Below are 15,580 nucleotides of genomic sequence, written 5' to 3'. Positions count from 1 at the left end.
TGTGCCTCGCAGTGGGGCTGGTCAGAGATCTCCAGGCTAATGCAGGTCATAGTTTAGCACTGAGTGCTTTCAGCCTGGAAAGCTGCGTGGCCAGAATCACACGGTGCTGCATCAGAAAATCGAGTCTCCCGTCAAAGCAGCTAGCCCTGCACGCCCAACCTGAGAGCCACCTGGCAGGAGGCTGGACCTGCTGCACGCCTCGGCTGTCAGATGTCTGGTGCAGAACCCAGCTCTTCTGTCCAGCACTCAGCACAAAGCGACTGACTGTTCCTGACTGGGGTAAAGTGACAACCTGTTTTTGCTAATCCCAGAACGTGCTACCAGGAGCTGTCATTTCGGAGTCATCACGCTCTCTGTTGATATCAGTGAAGTTAATCATGCAGAAGGAAAAAGCTTGTATTAAGGCAGATAATTATTCCCCAGCTCCTTAATAACACATGCAAGGGAAAGTGATTCTTATTGTCTTTGCAAACTATGATATTTCAGCACATTTTCTGCTTCGTATTGATGCCCAGGCATTCTTTCTCCTTTACACTTCCTAGCTCAGAGATGTTGTACTATGCAGCGACTGGCCATCCAGCAGACGAAAAGAGAGAACTTACTTACTTTATTGTGGAGTGCTATGCTTCAGAGACAGAGCCCATACTCATTTGGTAACATAAATAATTGGCACTGTGGGAGCTTATGGACAGTGAGTAACCCATTTGTCTTGATCGCTTTGAGAAGTTCATCTAACTAAAAAGATAGCCGAGGAGAAGTTGTCTATCCAACAACCTACCTGTCTTTTGTAAGGGCAGTCCAGGTCTGTGTAACAGCACAGTGTGGGGATCTGCCAGCTCAAGCCCTCCCAGTACAAGTAGCAGATGGACTTACAATCCCCAATAAAGGAAATATTCATGCAACATATGGAAATATATTAATTAAAAGAAACACACTCAAAGAAATATTGATGTGCTTGCGTTCTCAGGGGGACTTATTTGCTAGGGCAAAGCCTACTTCAGTATCTCTTAACCAAACTTCTCAGCCCTTTTGGCTCTGGAACCAGGTCATGTGAAGCCAGGCAGATATTTCTGTGCCTGCAACAGGATCCAGATGTTGCAGATGCTCATGGTCCTCTGTCCTCTCCAACTCTCACGTGGCTGGATCTAGGCTGGGTTATAACCAAGTGTCTCCTCAACTAAACCCAGAACTTTAAACCTTCACTTTTATAAAATTCTCCCAGCCCTTGACCCTCAGAGGAGAGGTACAGGGGAGAAGATAGGGGAATAACGCTCTCAGTTCACCTTAGAGGTTATTACAGCTGCGCAGACATCAGGGCTAGAGTGCCACAGTTGGACTAGACATGGAGAAGAAATCTTGCAATTTGTTCTGAAACTAGAGAGATTTCATTCTGTTTTGGAATCTTTCCAGGTAAAAGCCATGTCTGGGACCCTATCCAGATTTTCTGCAAAGCAATGGCTGTTTCATTTCCAGAACATTTCAATCCTCAAGATCAAAGGGAGCCTGATTTTAAAAGCAGGAATTAAGTACTGGCGAAGAAGAAGGCAGATTTAACTTTGCTGTAATCATGCACATGATTCACAGAGGAGTTTAGTCAAAAAGTTTGGGGGTGGTGGTTTTGTTTTGTTGTTTGTCTCTTGCTTCATTCCTTTCCTTGTTCTCTTATCTTTGATCCAAGCATTTCCCCAAGACACTGCAAGAACACGGGTGTGAGAGGAATACGAAGCAGATTGTAGGGAAAAGGTTGGTAAGACACATTCAGTAGTTGCTGGTGTTTTTCTTTTTCAAGAATGCAGCTCAGAAGCAGTTCAGAGGAAATTTGGAGAGATGAAGACAGGGGATGAAATATATATTCCTGTGGGATCAGACAGCCCTGGGTGTTGTTCTGTGGGCTCTTGCTTCACACAGTGGTTCTTTTTGAGCTAGGCTGGCTGCTTTTTAATAATGTCCTCTTCGGTCATTGATGCTCTTTCATGGCATGTTAACCTCAAAGGGTTTAGATCATTTCCCAGCTTTCCTGTTTGGATTCCACTACAAACATATGAACATAAACCCCAGACCCTCCAGTTCAATTATGCACGTTTAAAAACCTCCACTAAAATAGTTTGGTAGATTTATCAGATGCTGCTGGGGCTTCAGATTTATCTGAAATAGCATCAAATGGCCACAAAAAAAAAAAAAAATCAAAATATTTTTCTGTCACATGCTGTCATACATTGTCAGGGAACCTTGTGCTGTAGCTGCAGTGAAGTTGAATCTGATTAAAAGATCAGCAAACAAGGCAGGTTGAGGGGAATTTGATCTCATCATTGCTATGCCTGGAAATACCTGTCATCTTCTAGGTTGTCCTGCACTGTGACACTCTTTCTTATCCAGTTTGCCAATGGACATTCATGGTGACATTCTGTGCAAGCAAAAGGAGGGGGAAAAAAAAAAAAAAAGAGACCCGATCCATTCCAATTTTATTTTCAAGTCCTGTATTATTATTCCTCTGAGATCAAGCCTAAACATAAATACCAATTATCAGAGCTACAGACAAATGAATAATTTGATGTAAAACAATCCTGCTTTATTCAAATGAGAGTAGAGGTGAAATTAGAGCTACGCAGGATATTATGTTAAAAAGCACACACACACACACACAAAAAGAAAGAAAGCAAAATGTCTAATTTTAACATAGTGTTGTTATCTGTGATTAATGATTTCCGTGGGTGTATAACTCTTATGCAAAAATGCCATGTAATCATGTACATATTTGATTAAATAGCTTAATTTGTGTTCATTTAAAAAAAATAAAATAAAGCCAAATAAGCTAGATAATGAGTGGGCGTGTTGTAGGAAAAGCAGATGGGATTTGAGGCACTAGCTGTGTTCAAAGGAAGCCACCAATTTCACTTCAAGAATATTTGCGTATGAAAGCTGATATTTTCTAGAAACATTCATGAGTAGAACACAGAGGGAAATTTTGCCAAATTCTGCTGTTTTTAATGAAGGCACACAGGGAAAAAAAAGTTCAGCTGAGCCCGGTTCAATTCCCACTCTTTGGGAAGAGCATCTTTATTTATTTATTTTTCTCTATTTACTGGGAATGTTTTCTTTTTCTGAGTCAATTATACCTAAAGCATCCTTTTGTTTACTTCTGAATCTCTGACAACAACCTCCCCTTTCTTTGCCTTCACCTGTGGAATTAAATACTTATTTTTCATCACACAATAAAAAAGACACCTCTCCAGACTGGAAATAATGGGATTCTTTTGTGGGTAAAGCTGTGTAAATCACAGTGTCAAATGAATGGACAAAGCTTTAATGGGGCTAATAAACACGTCCCTCTGTATTGAGCAAGGGGAATTTTTATGAAAATGATCAAATAAAGTAATAAAAAAGAAGGGGCTTCCCCTCTGGGTTTATGAGCTCTCTCGTTACACATCATGTATGACACACTGACTGGCAGAATATATGATGGACTGTCATACATTGCAGAATGACTTCAATTAGGATGATAAGATGACAAGTTCCCATAGTTCATATCTGGGTTGGCTGTGGGGTTTTTTTCAACAGGGCTCTTACTTTGACCTCTTTCTTTCTAATGTTTGATACGATATTTAAAGGGCCGGTTGAGGTCGTAGGAGACAAAATATGACTTATGTCAGGGGAGGGAGAGGAAGGCCGTTTGTTTCTTTGTTTGCTCTTCTATCCATCGGTAAGATCCTGTAATTCAGTGTCTGACTCACTATTAAAAATAATTAATGCCAACAGTTCAGCCCACATGCACAACTCCAGAATAACAAACCAGCAAGTGCAGCCTGCCACTCACGACCAATCTCAAAAATCACACAACCTACAAGCAAATACGGAGGCACATCAGACAACACGACGCATAAGCCAGCATCCACAAGTGTCATCATCGATTGCTTTAAATCACCTAGTCCTGCATGTAGGATCACAGGGACAGAAATACCTTTATTTCCACAAGAAAGGGGTTGACTCCAGGCCAATGAAGACATGCTGGAAGAAGCGGAACACTGATGTAATTTCCAGTTCTGGGATTGTCCAGCTAAAGTCTGGTTTGGCTCTCTCCAAGTATTCAGCAGCTAAAAGCTGCAAAGCCTTTGGCTGAGACAGGTAGGCAACTCTGCCTGAAGAAGGAGTCGTGTCTGAGATGGATGGTGAGGTGGTGCCGTCAGCACTTTGAACCTTAGAGTAGAAAAAAAGGTACAAATTAGGAAATACTTAGAACTTACTGATGGTTTTGAGGGTCTGGGAAACCTCATATGTTAAAAATAAAACAACAACAACAAAAAAACCTGTAGAAGGCTTTCTTTCGGGGGTATTTTGGAGTTCTTTAAATGAGTATGCTCCAATGGTCATCAAGAGCAGATATTGCTCTTGTAGGACCTACATATAATACTACTGGGTCAGGATCAATCTCAGACTGCTTCTCCTGTGGCAGCTATAAAATAGACAGAATGAAGATGGAAAGCTATTCATCCTCTGCAGGGCTAAGCGGGCTCCATGATATTGCTGATTCCTGAGACCATCATCTGCCTGACCTCAGGGATACTCTCTGGCCGGACAGCACTGCCTCATCAACTCAGAATCTGACCCAGGCATTTTACATTGTCACATGATTTGAGACAGTCCACCAACCTGGAAAACGGAAAGGATTTCCAACAGAAGATCAAATATTTTCCAGGTGGCCTGTTCTGCAGATTCAGCGCTATTGCAAAGAATTTGCCTTCCAGTCAAAAAATTGCTTGTGCACGAGTCTCAAAAGCAAATCGGTAAGTGGAAGGAGCGGGATAATGGAGGCACTTATCGCTGAACAAAGTGATAGGTTTGGTTTGCATACATTCAGGTGGGAATGACTCTGACTTTGAAGAATGGCACATGTCATGGTCTAGGCACAGAAAAGAATATAACTCAAACACGATGAAAAAGAAAAGCCTCACTAGGTAGAAACTGAATAGCAAAACTCACTTCACTTCTCCTTAGCTCTGGTAAGCCACAAATATCAGTAGCTACCAGGAAGAATTTCTTTGGCATCTACTTCTTGGGATAAATTGAGGTCTAAATCTAGACTAATGTGCCCAGAAGCTCCTGCTGGACGAAAAAGAAAAAGAAAAAAAAGAGAAGAATAAAGGGGAAAAATTCAGCTGAGTTTAATCTGAACAGTGTATCCATCACCAAAAATGATACAAATCAGCTATTACTGGATCATGCAAAAGCAACTCCACTACCTGTGATCCTTCCTTTGCTTTCTAAACCTCTTTTCAGCCCAGCCTAATGAATTGTCAGAACTGTCAGACAGCTCCAAGGAATGACAAATGTCTATGATTTGCTGCTGCTGCTGCTACTTTGCTGAAAACACCTGATGTATATAGTCTTGAAATCCTCTGTTTTGTATTAAAGGCAAGGGTAAGCTGGAAGAATTGGTGTACGTGTAGTGTTATTTTCTTTCATTTTACATATATGTTGCCTAATGAGAAGAATATGATAAAAAAAAGTTCAGGTTGAATATTAGAGCACTCCTAAACTAGGAAAGGAGGCAGAAGATGCAACCTCGGCTGTGACCCATTTTGAACATTTTACAATCCCATATTTAGTTATATGATTTCATATTATGTTTAACTGTCCATGACCTGACATAAAACTTGCAATGATGTATCTCCATACTTGTATGATGTTTTCTTAATCAAAATTATAGATAATAAAACACAAAGCATTCTAACTACACAAAGGAATTATTTGACAGACAATAAGATCAATCAAATAATTAGTCTGACAAATATCAGAGTTTGAGTTATACAGGCTCCAAACATTTATTAACTTGCAGCCAGATTCTGTGAACATTTGTCATTGACTTAAATGGGTCTAAGATTTCACTTCTTGACAAGTGACAGGCCCTGATGGGTATTTAGTCATTTCTGCTATACCAGATTGGCACTGTACTTAATACATTTGCTAATTCTGTCATAGAACTTACTCTCTATAACATTCCCCTGCACCTTCCCTAAAGAAACTCTTGTGAAGCTGTCCCTTCAATAACACGCACAGAAAAAACATAGTTTTGAAAAACAGACAGTACGACTCTTGCCTAATGAGTCACTTGTCCAGCACTGTAATGCATTTAGAAAAGGCTTCTATTGACTGGAGAATATTTTTTGCTGCTTCAGTGCTTGTTGGGGAATATTTTCACAACAGCTCCCAGGCAGTCAGGTTGTTTGTATGACTTTATGGGAAATGATAAGTATTGTGTAAGGACCATTAGAAAGGAGATAGACACAACCATGGTACTATCCTTGAAGGTAATGGACACTGAGAACCTGATCTGTTTAAGATTAGGAGTGTCACAAATTGGGTTCCTCATCTGAAAGACTGGAGGTAAAGAACTGAGGTCATGGAAAGTGGAACCAACTGTGTCAATGAACAAGGAACCAAGTAGAGCTGATCATTCCTCTTCCTATCACAGGGTGAGGTTTACTGTTGTAGAGTGAGCTGCCTGGGGAGCCGGTCCAGATTCAAAGGGCTGCTAAAAGTAGGAACCTTAATAAGAACCAAGAGGATATTTTGTCATATTTCTTGTAGACCAACTCATTTCCACCTCTGGAAAAAAAATAAAATAATACTGTTTGTAGATCAAAAGACAATCCCAGCTGCTCTCCTCCAAGCATACACAATGATCTCCCTGAATGGTAGAGCCAAGGGCGATGCTTCAAAGATGGGAAATGCGGTTGAGCTAGGTCTCAATGTTTTATCAATTTCATTAATGCTTCAGGCTCTCGGCAAGCCAGGAGCGTAAGAAAAACTTATTTCCCAATGGATCAGGCCTAGTCCAAATAGAAAGTACTTGCCTAGCCCTTGTGAGTCTGATTAAAGTAGGGCTTCGGAGAAAAAAACCAAAAAGGCCTATAAAATTTCAAATTAATTAATTGACTCACATGAAAGACTGCAAAATGGAAGACCCCTGTACTGTATGTGTTACAATAAGACACCGCTGACGCACCCTAGCACAGCTGCTACATCGGTGCAGCATGCCTGCAGATGTTACTACATTGTAATCTCCCCAGACATCATCGCAATGAACATTTTCCTCCTCAAACCACTCCTGTGATTCTCCCCATTTTACAGACAGGGAACTGAGGCACATAGAACCTCCAAGGCTTAGGACCTCCAAGGCATCAGTTTGCTGGCACCTATGGAAATCAAGAGCAATCAAACCTCGAAACAAGGGTTAAACTCTGAATAACCTTGATAATTTGATCTTAAAGGGTTTGCCCTCGGGGGTTGGTTGCAATAAACCAAGGGGCGGAAAACAGGTCCCCACATTATTAGGTGACTGGCTAAGTACTGGGGTAAGTTGTCCTCTCCCTTATGATCAGACACAGTTTGGGGCAGAAGTGCCTGCCTGAAGACACTACGATATCGTTACTGCTGTGTCACGGCAAAAGCACATTGATGGGACTATGTGAGGCTCTCTCAGGGCTTGCTGGTGGATAACGAAGGCGGGCATTCTGCTCGCTCAGCAATGAGAGCTGGGCTCCCACAAACAGCCACAGCAAAGGGCAGGAGGAAGCTCTGAAATACGCTGTTGGTGCCATGCACAGCAAATGAAGATGTGCATATCCATACAGGAGGAATAATGATAAGTAAATGCCAAAGAGATTACTGGGTTCCTCTCTTAGATTAACTCTAGTTTGGCAGTGGTTGGGGTTTGGGAACTCCTCTGTGATTTAAGAATTCTTTTCTAAGTGGCCTAAAACTCACTGCTATATCATCACTTGCTGTTGTCAAATAAATAATCATGCGAAATCAGCTGCAGAGAAAAGTCTCCTGTAGAACAGAGTTCATGCGTGACATATGATATATCTTTTCAAAGGGACAGATACATCTTTCTTACAGCCAGCATGCAGCTTCCTTCACTGCACCTTCCCTCCCATCCAAATCACCTCAAATAAATGTGAGTTCTGCTGTGTTCACAGTAATTCCTTCATTTTTAAACACATAATGGAAATGTATAACTAGTCCTCATAAAAATTTATATCTCAATTCGTCCCTTTAATTTATAACAGGCCCTCCAGGCAGTTATTATTCAAACATTAATAAAATGCCTATGGATCACCAAAAGCATCAATTTTCACATTCACCTCCCCTCCTATTTGTACATATATAAAGCCAGATTAGAGTTAATGCCACTTCTGTGTCTAACAACAATTACGCCTTTAATAAGATAGGAACAAATGATATATTATCTTAATCATGTTAGGAATTTGAGTTCTTTTCATGAAACAAAGTTGAATTTTTTATGCCCTTTGTGACAATTGTTACTTAACAGCCTATATGTTTGGATATTGCAGTTTATGCAAATGTTCATGTTCTATAAATTTTAGATTTATCTCCATTTATCATTCCACATGTTCTAATATACAGGCATTATAGTCTCTGACTTTGCACACAGTCTAAAATGTGATTAGGACACCTTTCATTTATTTATACCATAGAAAAAAAAAAAAAGCGGGGGGGGGGGGGGGGCAGAAATAGCTATTGTAGGGGCCAGATCCTCAACTTCTATAAAACCATGTACTGTGCAGAGCTTCATCTCACTACGCTGATATAAATCCATCTAAGAATTTGGTCTTTCATTTGCTAACAGTTGAATTTTAAAGGATTAAATTTTATAAGGGAACCCTTCATTCTGTGCTCTAAAAGCAGTTGCCAGCTCATTGTATATCACACTGTAAAAACTATTACTCATGAGAGTAATCATTGCTAATATGAGCTCTCCCACAGGGAGACAAGGAGACAACTTGCATGCACAATGGTTTTTGGCTTGACGCTCATTTAAGAGGAGCAATGATCATTAGGACCATAAGGATTCGTAGGAAAGAATTCCCTGGGATTTTTCATTTTTCTGCTGGGAAATTTAAAGCCTCTTGAATTTGGAGAAGAGAGTGAGAAAAGCAGATCCGAGGCCATAGTTTGATTCTGCATAAATCACTCAGTCGTATTGACATCAAAGAAACAACAGCAATTTATGTCATCTGAGAAGCTGGCCCTCTGCATGGCCATGAAAAAAACAAAAACCCACCAAAAAAAATCCACCCAAAGCATCTGCATCTAAAGGAGGTTAGATTTATTTTCAGACTTCACTCATGGGAACTAGTAGTGATTTTTCAAATGGGTGTTAAGCTAAGGCGAAATTATTAGGACTGGAGATGTCCCCATGGTTTCTTTACACCAGTAAACACAGCGTACGGAGAGGAATTCAGTTCCTTGCCTTCATTATGGAAACTGTGTTTGTAGCAGCGTTGCAACCAGGCATTAGCTGTCCAGGAAATCTCTCTCATTTAGAAAGTTTGCAGCAGTGATCTGGAAGATTTTATGATGGTGTCTTCCACCCATGCCAGCGGGAAGTTCCCGTTCATTCACCAAGGTGCTCCCTCCGTTTCCTGTGCAATGTCGAAAATGCTGATGAAGGCTCGGGGAGGGACCAAATCTAAAGTGAACCCCATTAAGACAGTAGCTGCTTTCCTGTGTGTTTCATTATTAATACTGAGTTCAATTACTCTGATTTCTTCTGTTGATGAATTAGTAGCACCAGAACCAAGTCCCTGGCTGATACCCATTTGTCTTTGCTTATAAGTGCTAATGTGATCCTGTTCCTTTAAAATCAAACTCCTGCTTCAGTCACTTTACGTCTTTGCAACACTAACTGTCTTTTCACTAATTGGTTCTGTGTAAATGAAACAAGCTGAAAAACACTGTGGCACCAATAAATATTAATAAGTTATTGTTTGTTTTCTTTACCTTGCTTATGAATTCATACAAAGACAGTGCTAAGACATTAACTCCAGTCTATTAATTGCCACCTGATAATTGCCACCTGATACTTTTCTCCTGGATAATTAGGTACCCATTAGTTCTAATCAAGTAGTTACTTAATTATTGCAGTAATTAGTCTAATGGACTAGCAAATTGAAGCTTTATCACTTTTGGATACTTAATGTTCCTGACAGAGTACTTCACAAGTGTCAGGGTTCCTGATTCAGCAACCTGCCATCGATGAACCCCCTGCTGCCATTTCCACCCCACCCACGCTGCTCCCCAGCCACTCGCAACACAACTTTGATATGTGAAGCCAGAGGCAACATAAATTTGAGTCCCTCTTACTTCTCGTTCCCCTTCCCACCCCCGTCTATGCCTCCCCTCCTGTGCTCTTACTGCTCGGCTCATTCCACGCCAAAAGAACTTTGTTGGGAAATTAAATAAGATCTTGGCATGGAGATCACATGCATTAGGCTGTACAGCAGCGTGATTCAAAGAAAGGAGCTAATGTTGGCAGGTGTGGGAAGAAAAAAGCAACTGTGAGGGGAGAAATAATAAAGAGCATTCATGAATACTCATACGCAGCCAGGCTTGGAAAGAAAAAGGGAGAGGAGCAAAGCCGACTGGTGGTAAATGAAGGCATGGCTCCAAGGTCTGGGACTGGTAATAGGTCTCTCTTTCATCTCCGAATCAGAGGTGCAAATCTAACAGAGATTTTTAGTGACTAAAAAATATGGAAAGTCTTTTTTTCTGGCCATGGTCTCTGTACCACTAAGTTGGTGGACAAGAGGCCATTAGCATTTCTGTGCCCCATGGTTTTGTAATTAATATAATAGTTAATTCTAAAGGGCTGTCAATTCCACACTTCCACAATATTCAATTCAGAAAGGGCATGTGAAATGCCATCCTCACCGTGTACTAGTCCATACGTCGTCCTTGTGCATTGTGCTTGCTTTTGGATACTAATGTGTTTGAGGTGGATATAGCACATGTAGACATTTAGGAGCATTAAATGTGGATTTATCTCTCCCATTGATCATCTGATCCAGATTCTCTCAAGTCTCTTCATGTCAGATTTATATCAGAATTGATCATCAAGCCCTTTGGCAAGTGTCATCTGCCCCAGGCGCTGCAATGTGTAACGTGTAAGCGCTCATTGTACTGGGAAGGGGAAAAAATGATTGATCCTGACCAGAAATAAAGAGGCTAATTCCATTCAATAAATGCTTGACAACTTGCTAATGGTTAAACTACTTCACATATGCGGTAAGATTATGTATTCTGAAATAGATGTATTTATCTTACTTGAGCAGATAACTCATGTTTCCATTGCTGCTAATGCTGTAGCACAGTCTCGGATCTTGTCCAGAGAAACAGGCTCTGGGACATGCCTGGAGTGGGTCCTGCTGGAGGGTGCCGGGCTGCCAAACATCCCAGGACCTGGGTTTGGTTTTATGGATGGCCAGGTATGGGCTGGTGGCAGTGAGGAGAAATGACTGTTGTGCACCTGGGTTTTGAGCTACTGTGGAACTGGAACAAGGACAAGGTGTGGGTCAGACATCTCTTATGTGTCAAAACCCATATAATTTAGGTTACCACGTAAAGTCCAGAGTCCCCTAGTCTGTCATGTAATGCATATTCATAGACAAAATAAACCCTATATCCCAGTATCCTCACAAACATTGGAATTTAATTTACCTATTGAACTATCCTCAGTATGTTCACACTGTCAGAGCTGCAAAGCCAGCAGTTTTCTGGGAAACAAATAAATTAGTAACTTCATTCCCCCTAATTCTTCTTACTGCATGAAAAGCAGTGTCCTTTGGGTAAGCACTCTTACCCAAAATACAACACACTGTGACAGAGAGGTCACCGGCTCCTGAGTTTTCTGCCATAGCTCCACATACATCCATCACAACTGGCTGCGAATGCTCCGTTTCCTCTGAAGTTACTCTTAGGTAACAGTCAATAAAACCTTATGCAGCTACTGAAAAATCATACCACAAAACTACTTAAACACCTGTGTGAGGCCACTGAGCAATAACAATCCCATGCACTGAGAGCAAAATTAGGCAAAGCATACTTGGCCCATTAAGAAAACATATTGCTTGAAATTAGAGTGCCTCAGGATGCCTAGATCTTCCTCCTGGTGCTCCGCAGGAGAGGGCTGCCAGCCCCGTTCAGCATGGGACTTGTATTGACCTGAATTCAAGTGTCTGAGACCACCATCTCTGTTGAAGGCTCCCAGTGGCAGAAATCTAGTAGAGAAAGCTTTTGACGGTGAGAAATGGTTACATTCTTGTTCATCAATAGCTGTAAATTGTAACCGATACTAAAAAGTAAGCAAAGACACCTGAGAAAGGCAGAAAACCTTGGAAAATCAGTGGCTGCTCCACCAGGGCTCCTGAGTAGTTTTCCTACTGCAGGCACCTAAGATCGTACACGTGTCCCTCCGCGTGCAGCCGAGAGCAGGCAAACACTGACAGCCTCATCTGATCTCCCCAAACTGCTCGGACTTCTCTGTCCCACAGTGAGCAAATTTGGTTCAGAGCCATTTCTCCGAGAGCGCTCCTCGCTCCCCAGGGGAGAGGGCAGCAGGGCAACAGGTTGGGGGGGACCCATCGGGAGGGTCTCATGCACGCTGTGCCTGCACCGAGGCTGAACAGAGACCGTCTGTCTCCAGCGCTATCGATCCAGCACGAGCACTAAATTCATTCTAAGGATGCTGAGAGAGAGAGTGAGCAAACTCTACGTGACAGATGTTAGTCACGTTGCTTAATGTACTACTTGAAGGTGTTCAGATGCTCTGGTGATGAGGGTGCAAATAAAACCAATGCAGAATAGAGTGAAACAGGCTAAGAAAGGATTTTTAGTTTTAAAAGGCTAAAAAGGCTTTTTTTAGCTTGAGGGGGAGTAAATACCACAGTATCCACATCATCAATTTTCCCTCTGGATCTGACTTTGAAGCACTGGTACAATTCTTCAGAGATGACACCGCAACAAGCAAATTAGGAAACAAACCGAGAATACCTTTTATGTTGGAAATACCAGGAGAAACTGTCCGATGATTATTGAGAGAGAGAGAGAGATGCTGAACTCATTAAGGCAAGATCTCTTGGAAAGCTTATGATGGTGCTGCATGTAAAAGAAAAGAAAAAAAAATCCCGAAACATAAAGAAGCAAACTCCTTCGCATCCTTTCCCCACTTCTCTCTATGCACTTTCTAGCACTTCAGTTCACAGGCTTAGTTGCAATCAATTTTAGCTTGTAACAATTCAGCAGTTTAAGATCTCCATAATAGTTTAGACTACCGCTGTTCAATGGGTTGCACAGCTTTTGGAAAAGCCTGCCTGTTGTGCTGGGGAGGGGTGTAAGTGCAACGGGAAGGAAGAATCAGGGAGGCAAGCTGCTTCCAATTTGTCTATCCAAATCTAAGATCTTTTTATGGGGTGTGGGTTATTATTGGAAAGATGTTAGTCTTCACCTCTTTGAGGAGTTCTCTGAGCGCTTCTTTTATGCTTTTCATCATTTCCTTGCTTTTGCACACATGGAACAAATGCCAGCCCACAGGATACAAGGGATAAGACAAGATCAAAGACAATTGTTCAGCCTTCTGCCACTGAATAAAGCAGAGTTGTTTGCCTGCATGGAAAGTTAGTAGCAAAGTATCTACAGGGTGACATGCAGAACACTATGTGGTTCCTCCTGAGCACTTCTGGTGAACATTAAGTGCAAGATACCTTGCACAAAGCTAATAGGAATTTTGCCTAAGGGAGGGGACCCCTGAAATGTAAGTGAGGGGTAGCTAATTCATGGTCAGTCTGGCCCTTGTTCCCGTCTCCTGACTGCCACGAGCAGCCACATCCGGGGTCCTGCTGATGAGAAGAGTTTGACACCCAAGAGGTTCAGTGGCACAACTGCACTGAAAAAGCAGTGGCTGGCAAGCAGAGTCTGAGGAAACCGGGGTGATAGGTCGGAAAGACACTCCAAGCCATAATTTCATCTTTCTGGCATAATTGGACAGAGAGCTGGGAGTATGAGAGAATAGTTACAACACTCTTGGCCCTCAGGAGATGCACCAATGGCCAGAAGGAGGAGGTTTGAATGTCTGGGCCACCTTCCACTGCTATATCAGGTTAAGGATTAGACTGAGCACACCAGTAAGGGCCTCCCTGGCATTCTGTAGCCAGTCTTTGCTAAAGATTAGGGACATGGACACGAGCAAAGCATGATACCTCAAACTTCTTGTTCTGGTATTTGGGTGAATCCAGGAGAAGTAAGCACCTAATGCTCAAATGCAATTCATGCTGCTTAACATCTGTCTTCTGTCACCCCAGTGCAGAAAAGCCTGGGTAGATGCCACCTCTCCTGTCAGTTGCTGCAGGGGAGTTGCAGTATCCCCCTCTAGCAGCATGCACAGCAGTGACACAACTGGCACAGCCATTCCAGTCTGCACCAGCCCCCCTGAAACAGCCCTGGGGGGCTTGGATGTCCTCTTAAAGTAGAAAGTAGTCTGCTTTCCTGCTAATCCTGCTTTCTTCTTCTCATTTAGATCATCCTAGTGTAGGTCCAGCATTGAGATGATCTCAGGGTACAAGTGAAGAGGGAGGAGGACCGATCACTGTGAAGTTTGGGTGTATGGATGGTGAACCTCTGGATTTGGGGATCTTTGCTTTTTGTTGTGTTTTGGGTTTTTTTGCAGGTCGTTCTCAGCTGCTTGTCAGACTGGGCCGTGATGAAACCCAACATCTTGCAGAGACATAAAATGGAAAACAGGCAACTCATCAGAAAAGTAGCAGCTGTTTTACACCATCACAAAACAAAATCATCGTACACTAAAAACTAGATTTAGCAGTTTAAAAGAGCTGCTAACACAAAATTAGCTGGAGACAACAGCGTGGTTTTGTAACTGACAGTGCTTCACTCAAACGCCCTAATTCATGTAGAAACAACTTACGAAACATTAAACGGCTGATGCTTTTGGAAAGGGGAAGAGCATTCAGACTTTCAACGGCTGCTTAGGAAGAACGTGTAGATTTATTACATCATCTTTTTTTCTTTTACGAATTTTAAATAAGCATTGTGTCAAAACTGCCACCTCTTAAATAACAATGATGCTATAGTCCTTCTGATGGACAGAGACACCAGCTTTTATTGGCAAGCCATTTGTATTTATTGCAGGCTGAAAGCCAGTAAAAAGGTTGTACAAAACTTTAATGGTGAAAGAGATAGATAGAATAAGAAGGCCTTGAGCACTTTGGATCATCAAATACTTCTATAACTGGGTATGGCCATTCATACAACCATAAGTTCATACACATGGAGAGGATATAAAGACCCAGTCGCCATATGAATGGACTTTCTGTTGCCTTCTGGAAACTCATATACATATACGATCTGTGCTAGATACAGGTGCAATACAAGCTTTCTTTTGGCCCAGCTGTGTTTCCCACTGAGGATAAATTTCCCTGTGCTGTAGATACATCCCACCCATAACCAACACAGCTCCTGAGGGTTAGAAATTTGCTTGACAAGAGATTCATCTAATCACTGTACTACCAAAGGGAATGTGCCAGAGATCTGTCATTTTGTAGCCATGAAGGGGTGAATTCTGATTGCTTGGGATTAAACTTAATTTGTCCATATGATTACTAAGATAAGAATTTAGTTTATTTTTTCCATGAAGCAGCTGTCCTACTCAGGCTGAGATGCTTCAATATCTCCCATGGTGGCAAGTCCTTTCATCTGTGTGATCTGA

At 41.8% G+C, this 15,580-nt stretch overlaps 1 long non-coding RNA gene across 1 annotated transcript in view; it reads right to left on the bottom strand.

Annotated features, from left to right (window-relative positions):
* Positions 1-2,532: 2,532 nt before the first annotated feature.
* The window catches only part of LOC142603527 (uncharacterized), a 31,076-nt gene continuing 18,028 nt past the window's right edge, over positions 2,533-15,580 (bottom strand). The window contains exon 4 of the long non-coding RNA XR_012837474.1: positions 2,533-4,194. This is a non-coding gene — a long non-coding RNA (uncharacterized LOC142603527). The remainder of the gene's footprint in view (positions 4,195-15,580) is intronic.

Source organism: Balearica regulorum, chromosome 12 (assembly GCF_011004875.1).
Source record: "Balearica regulorum gibbericeps isolate bBalReg1 chromosome 12, bBalReg1.pri, whole genome shotgun sequence".
NCBI lineage: Eukaryota > Metazoa > Chordata > Aves > Gruiformes > Gruidae > Balearica > Balearica regulorum.
The sequence above is the reverse complement of the archived record's forward strand: the minus strand, read 5'-3'. Positions and strand labels throughout refer to the sequence as shown.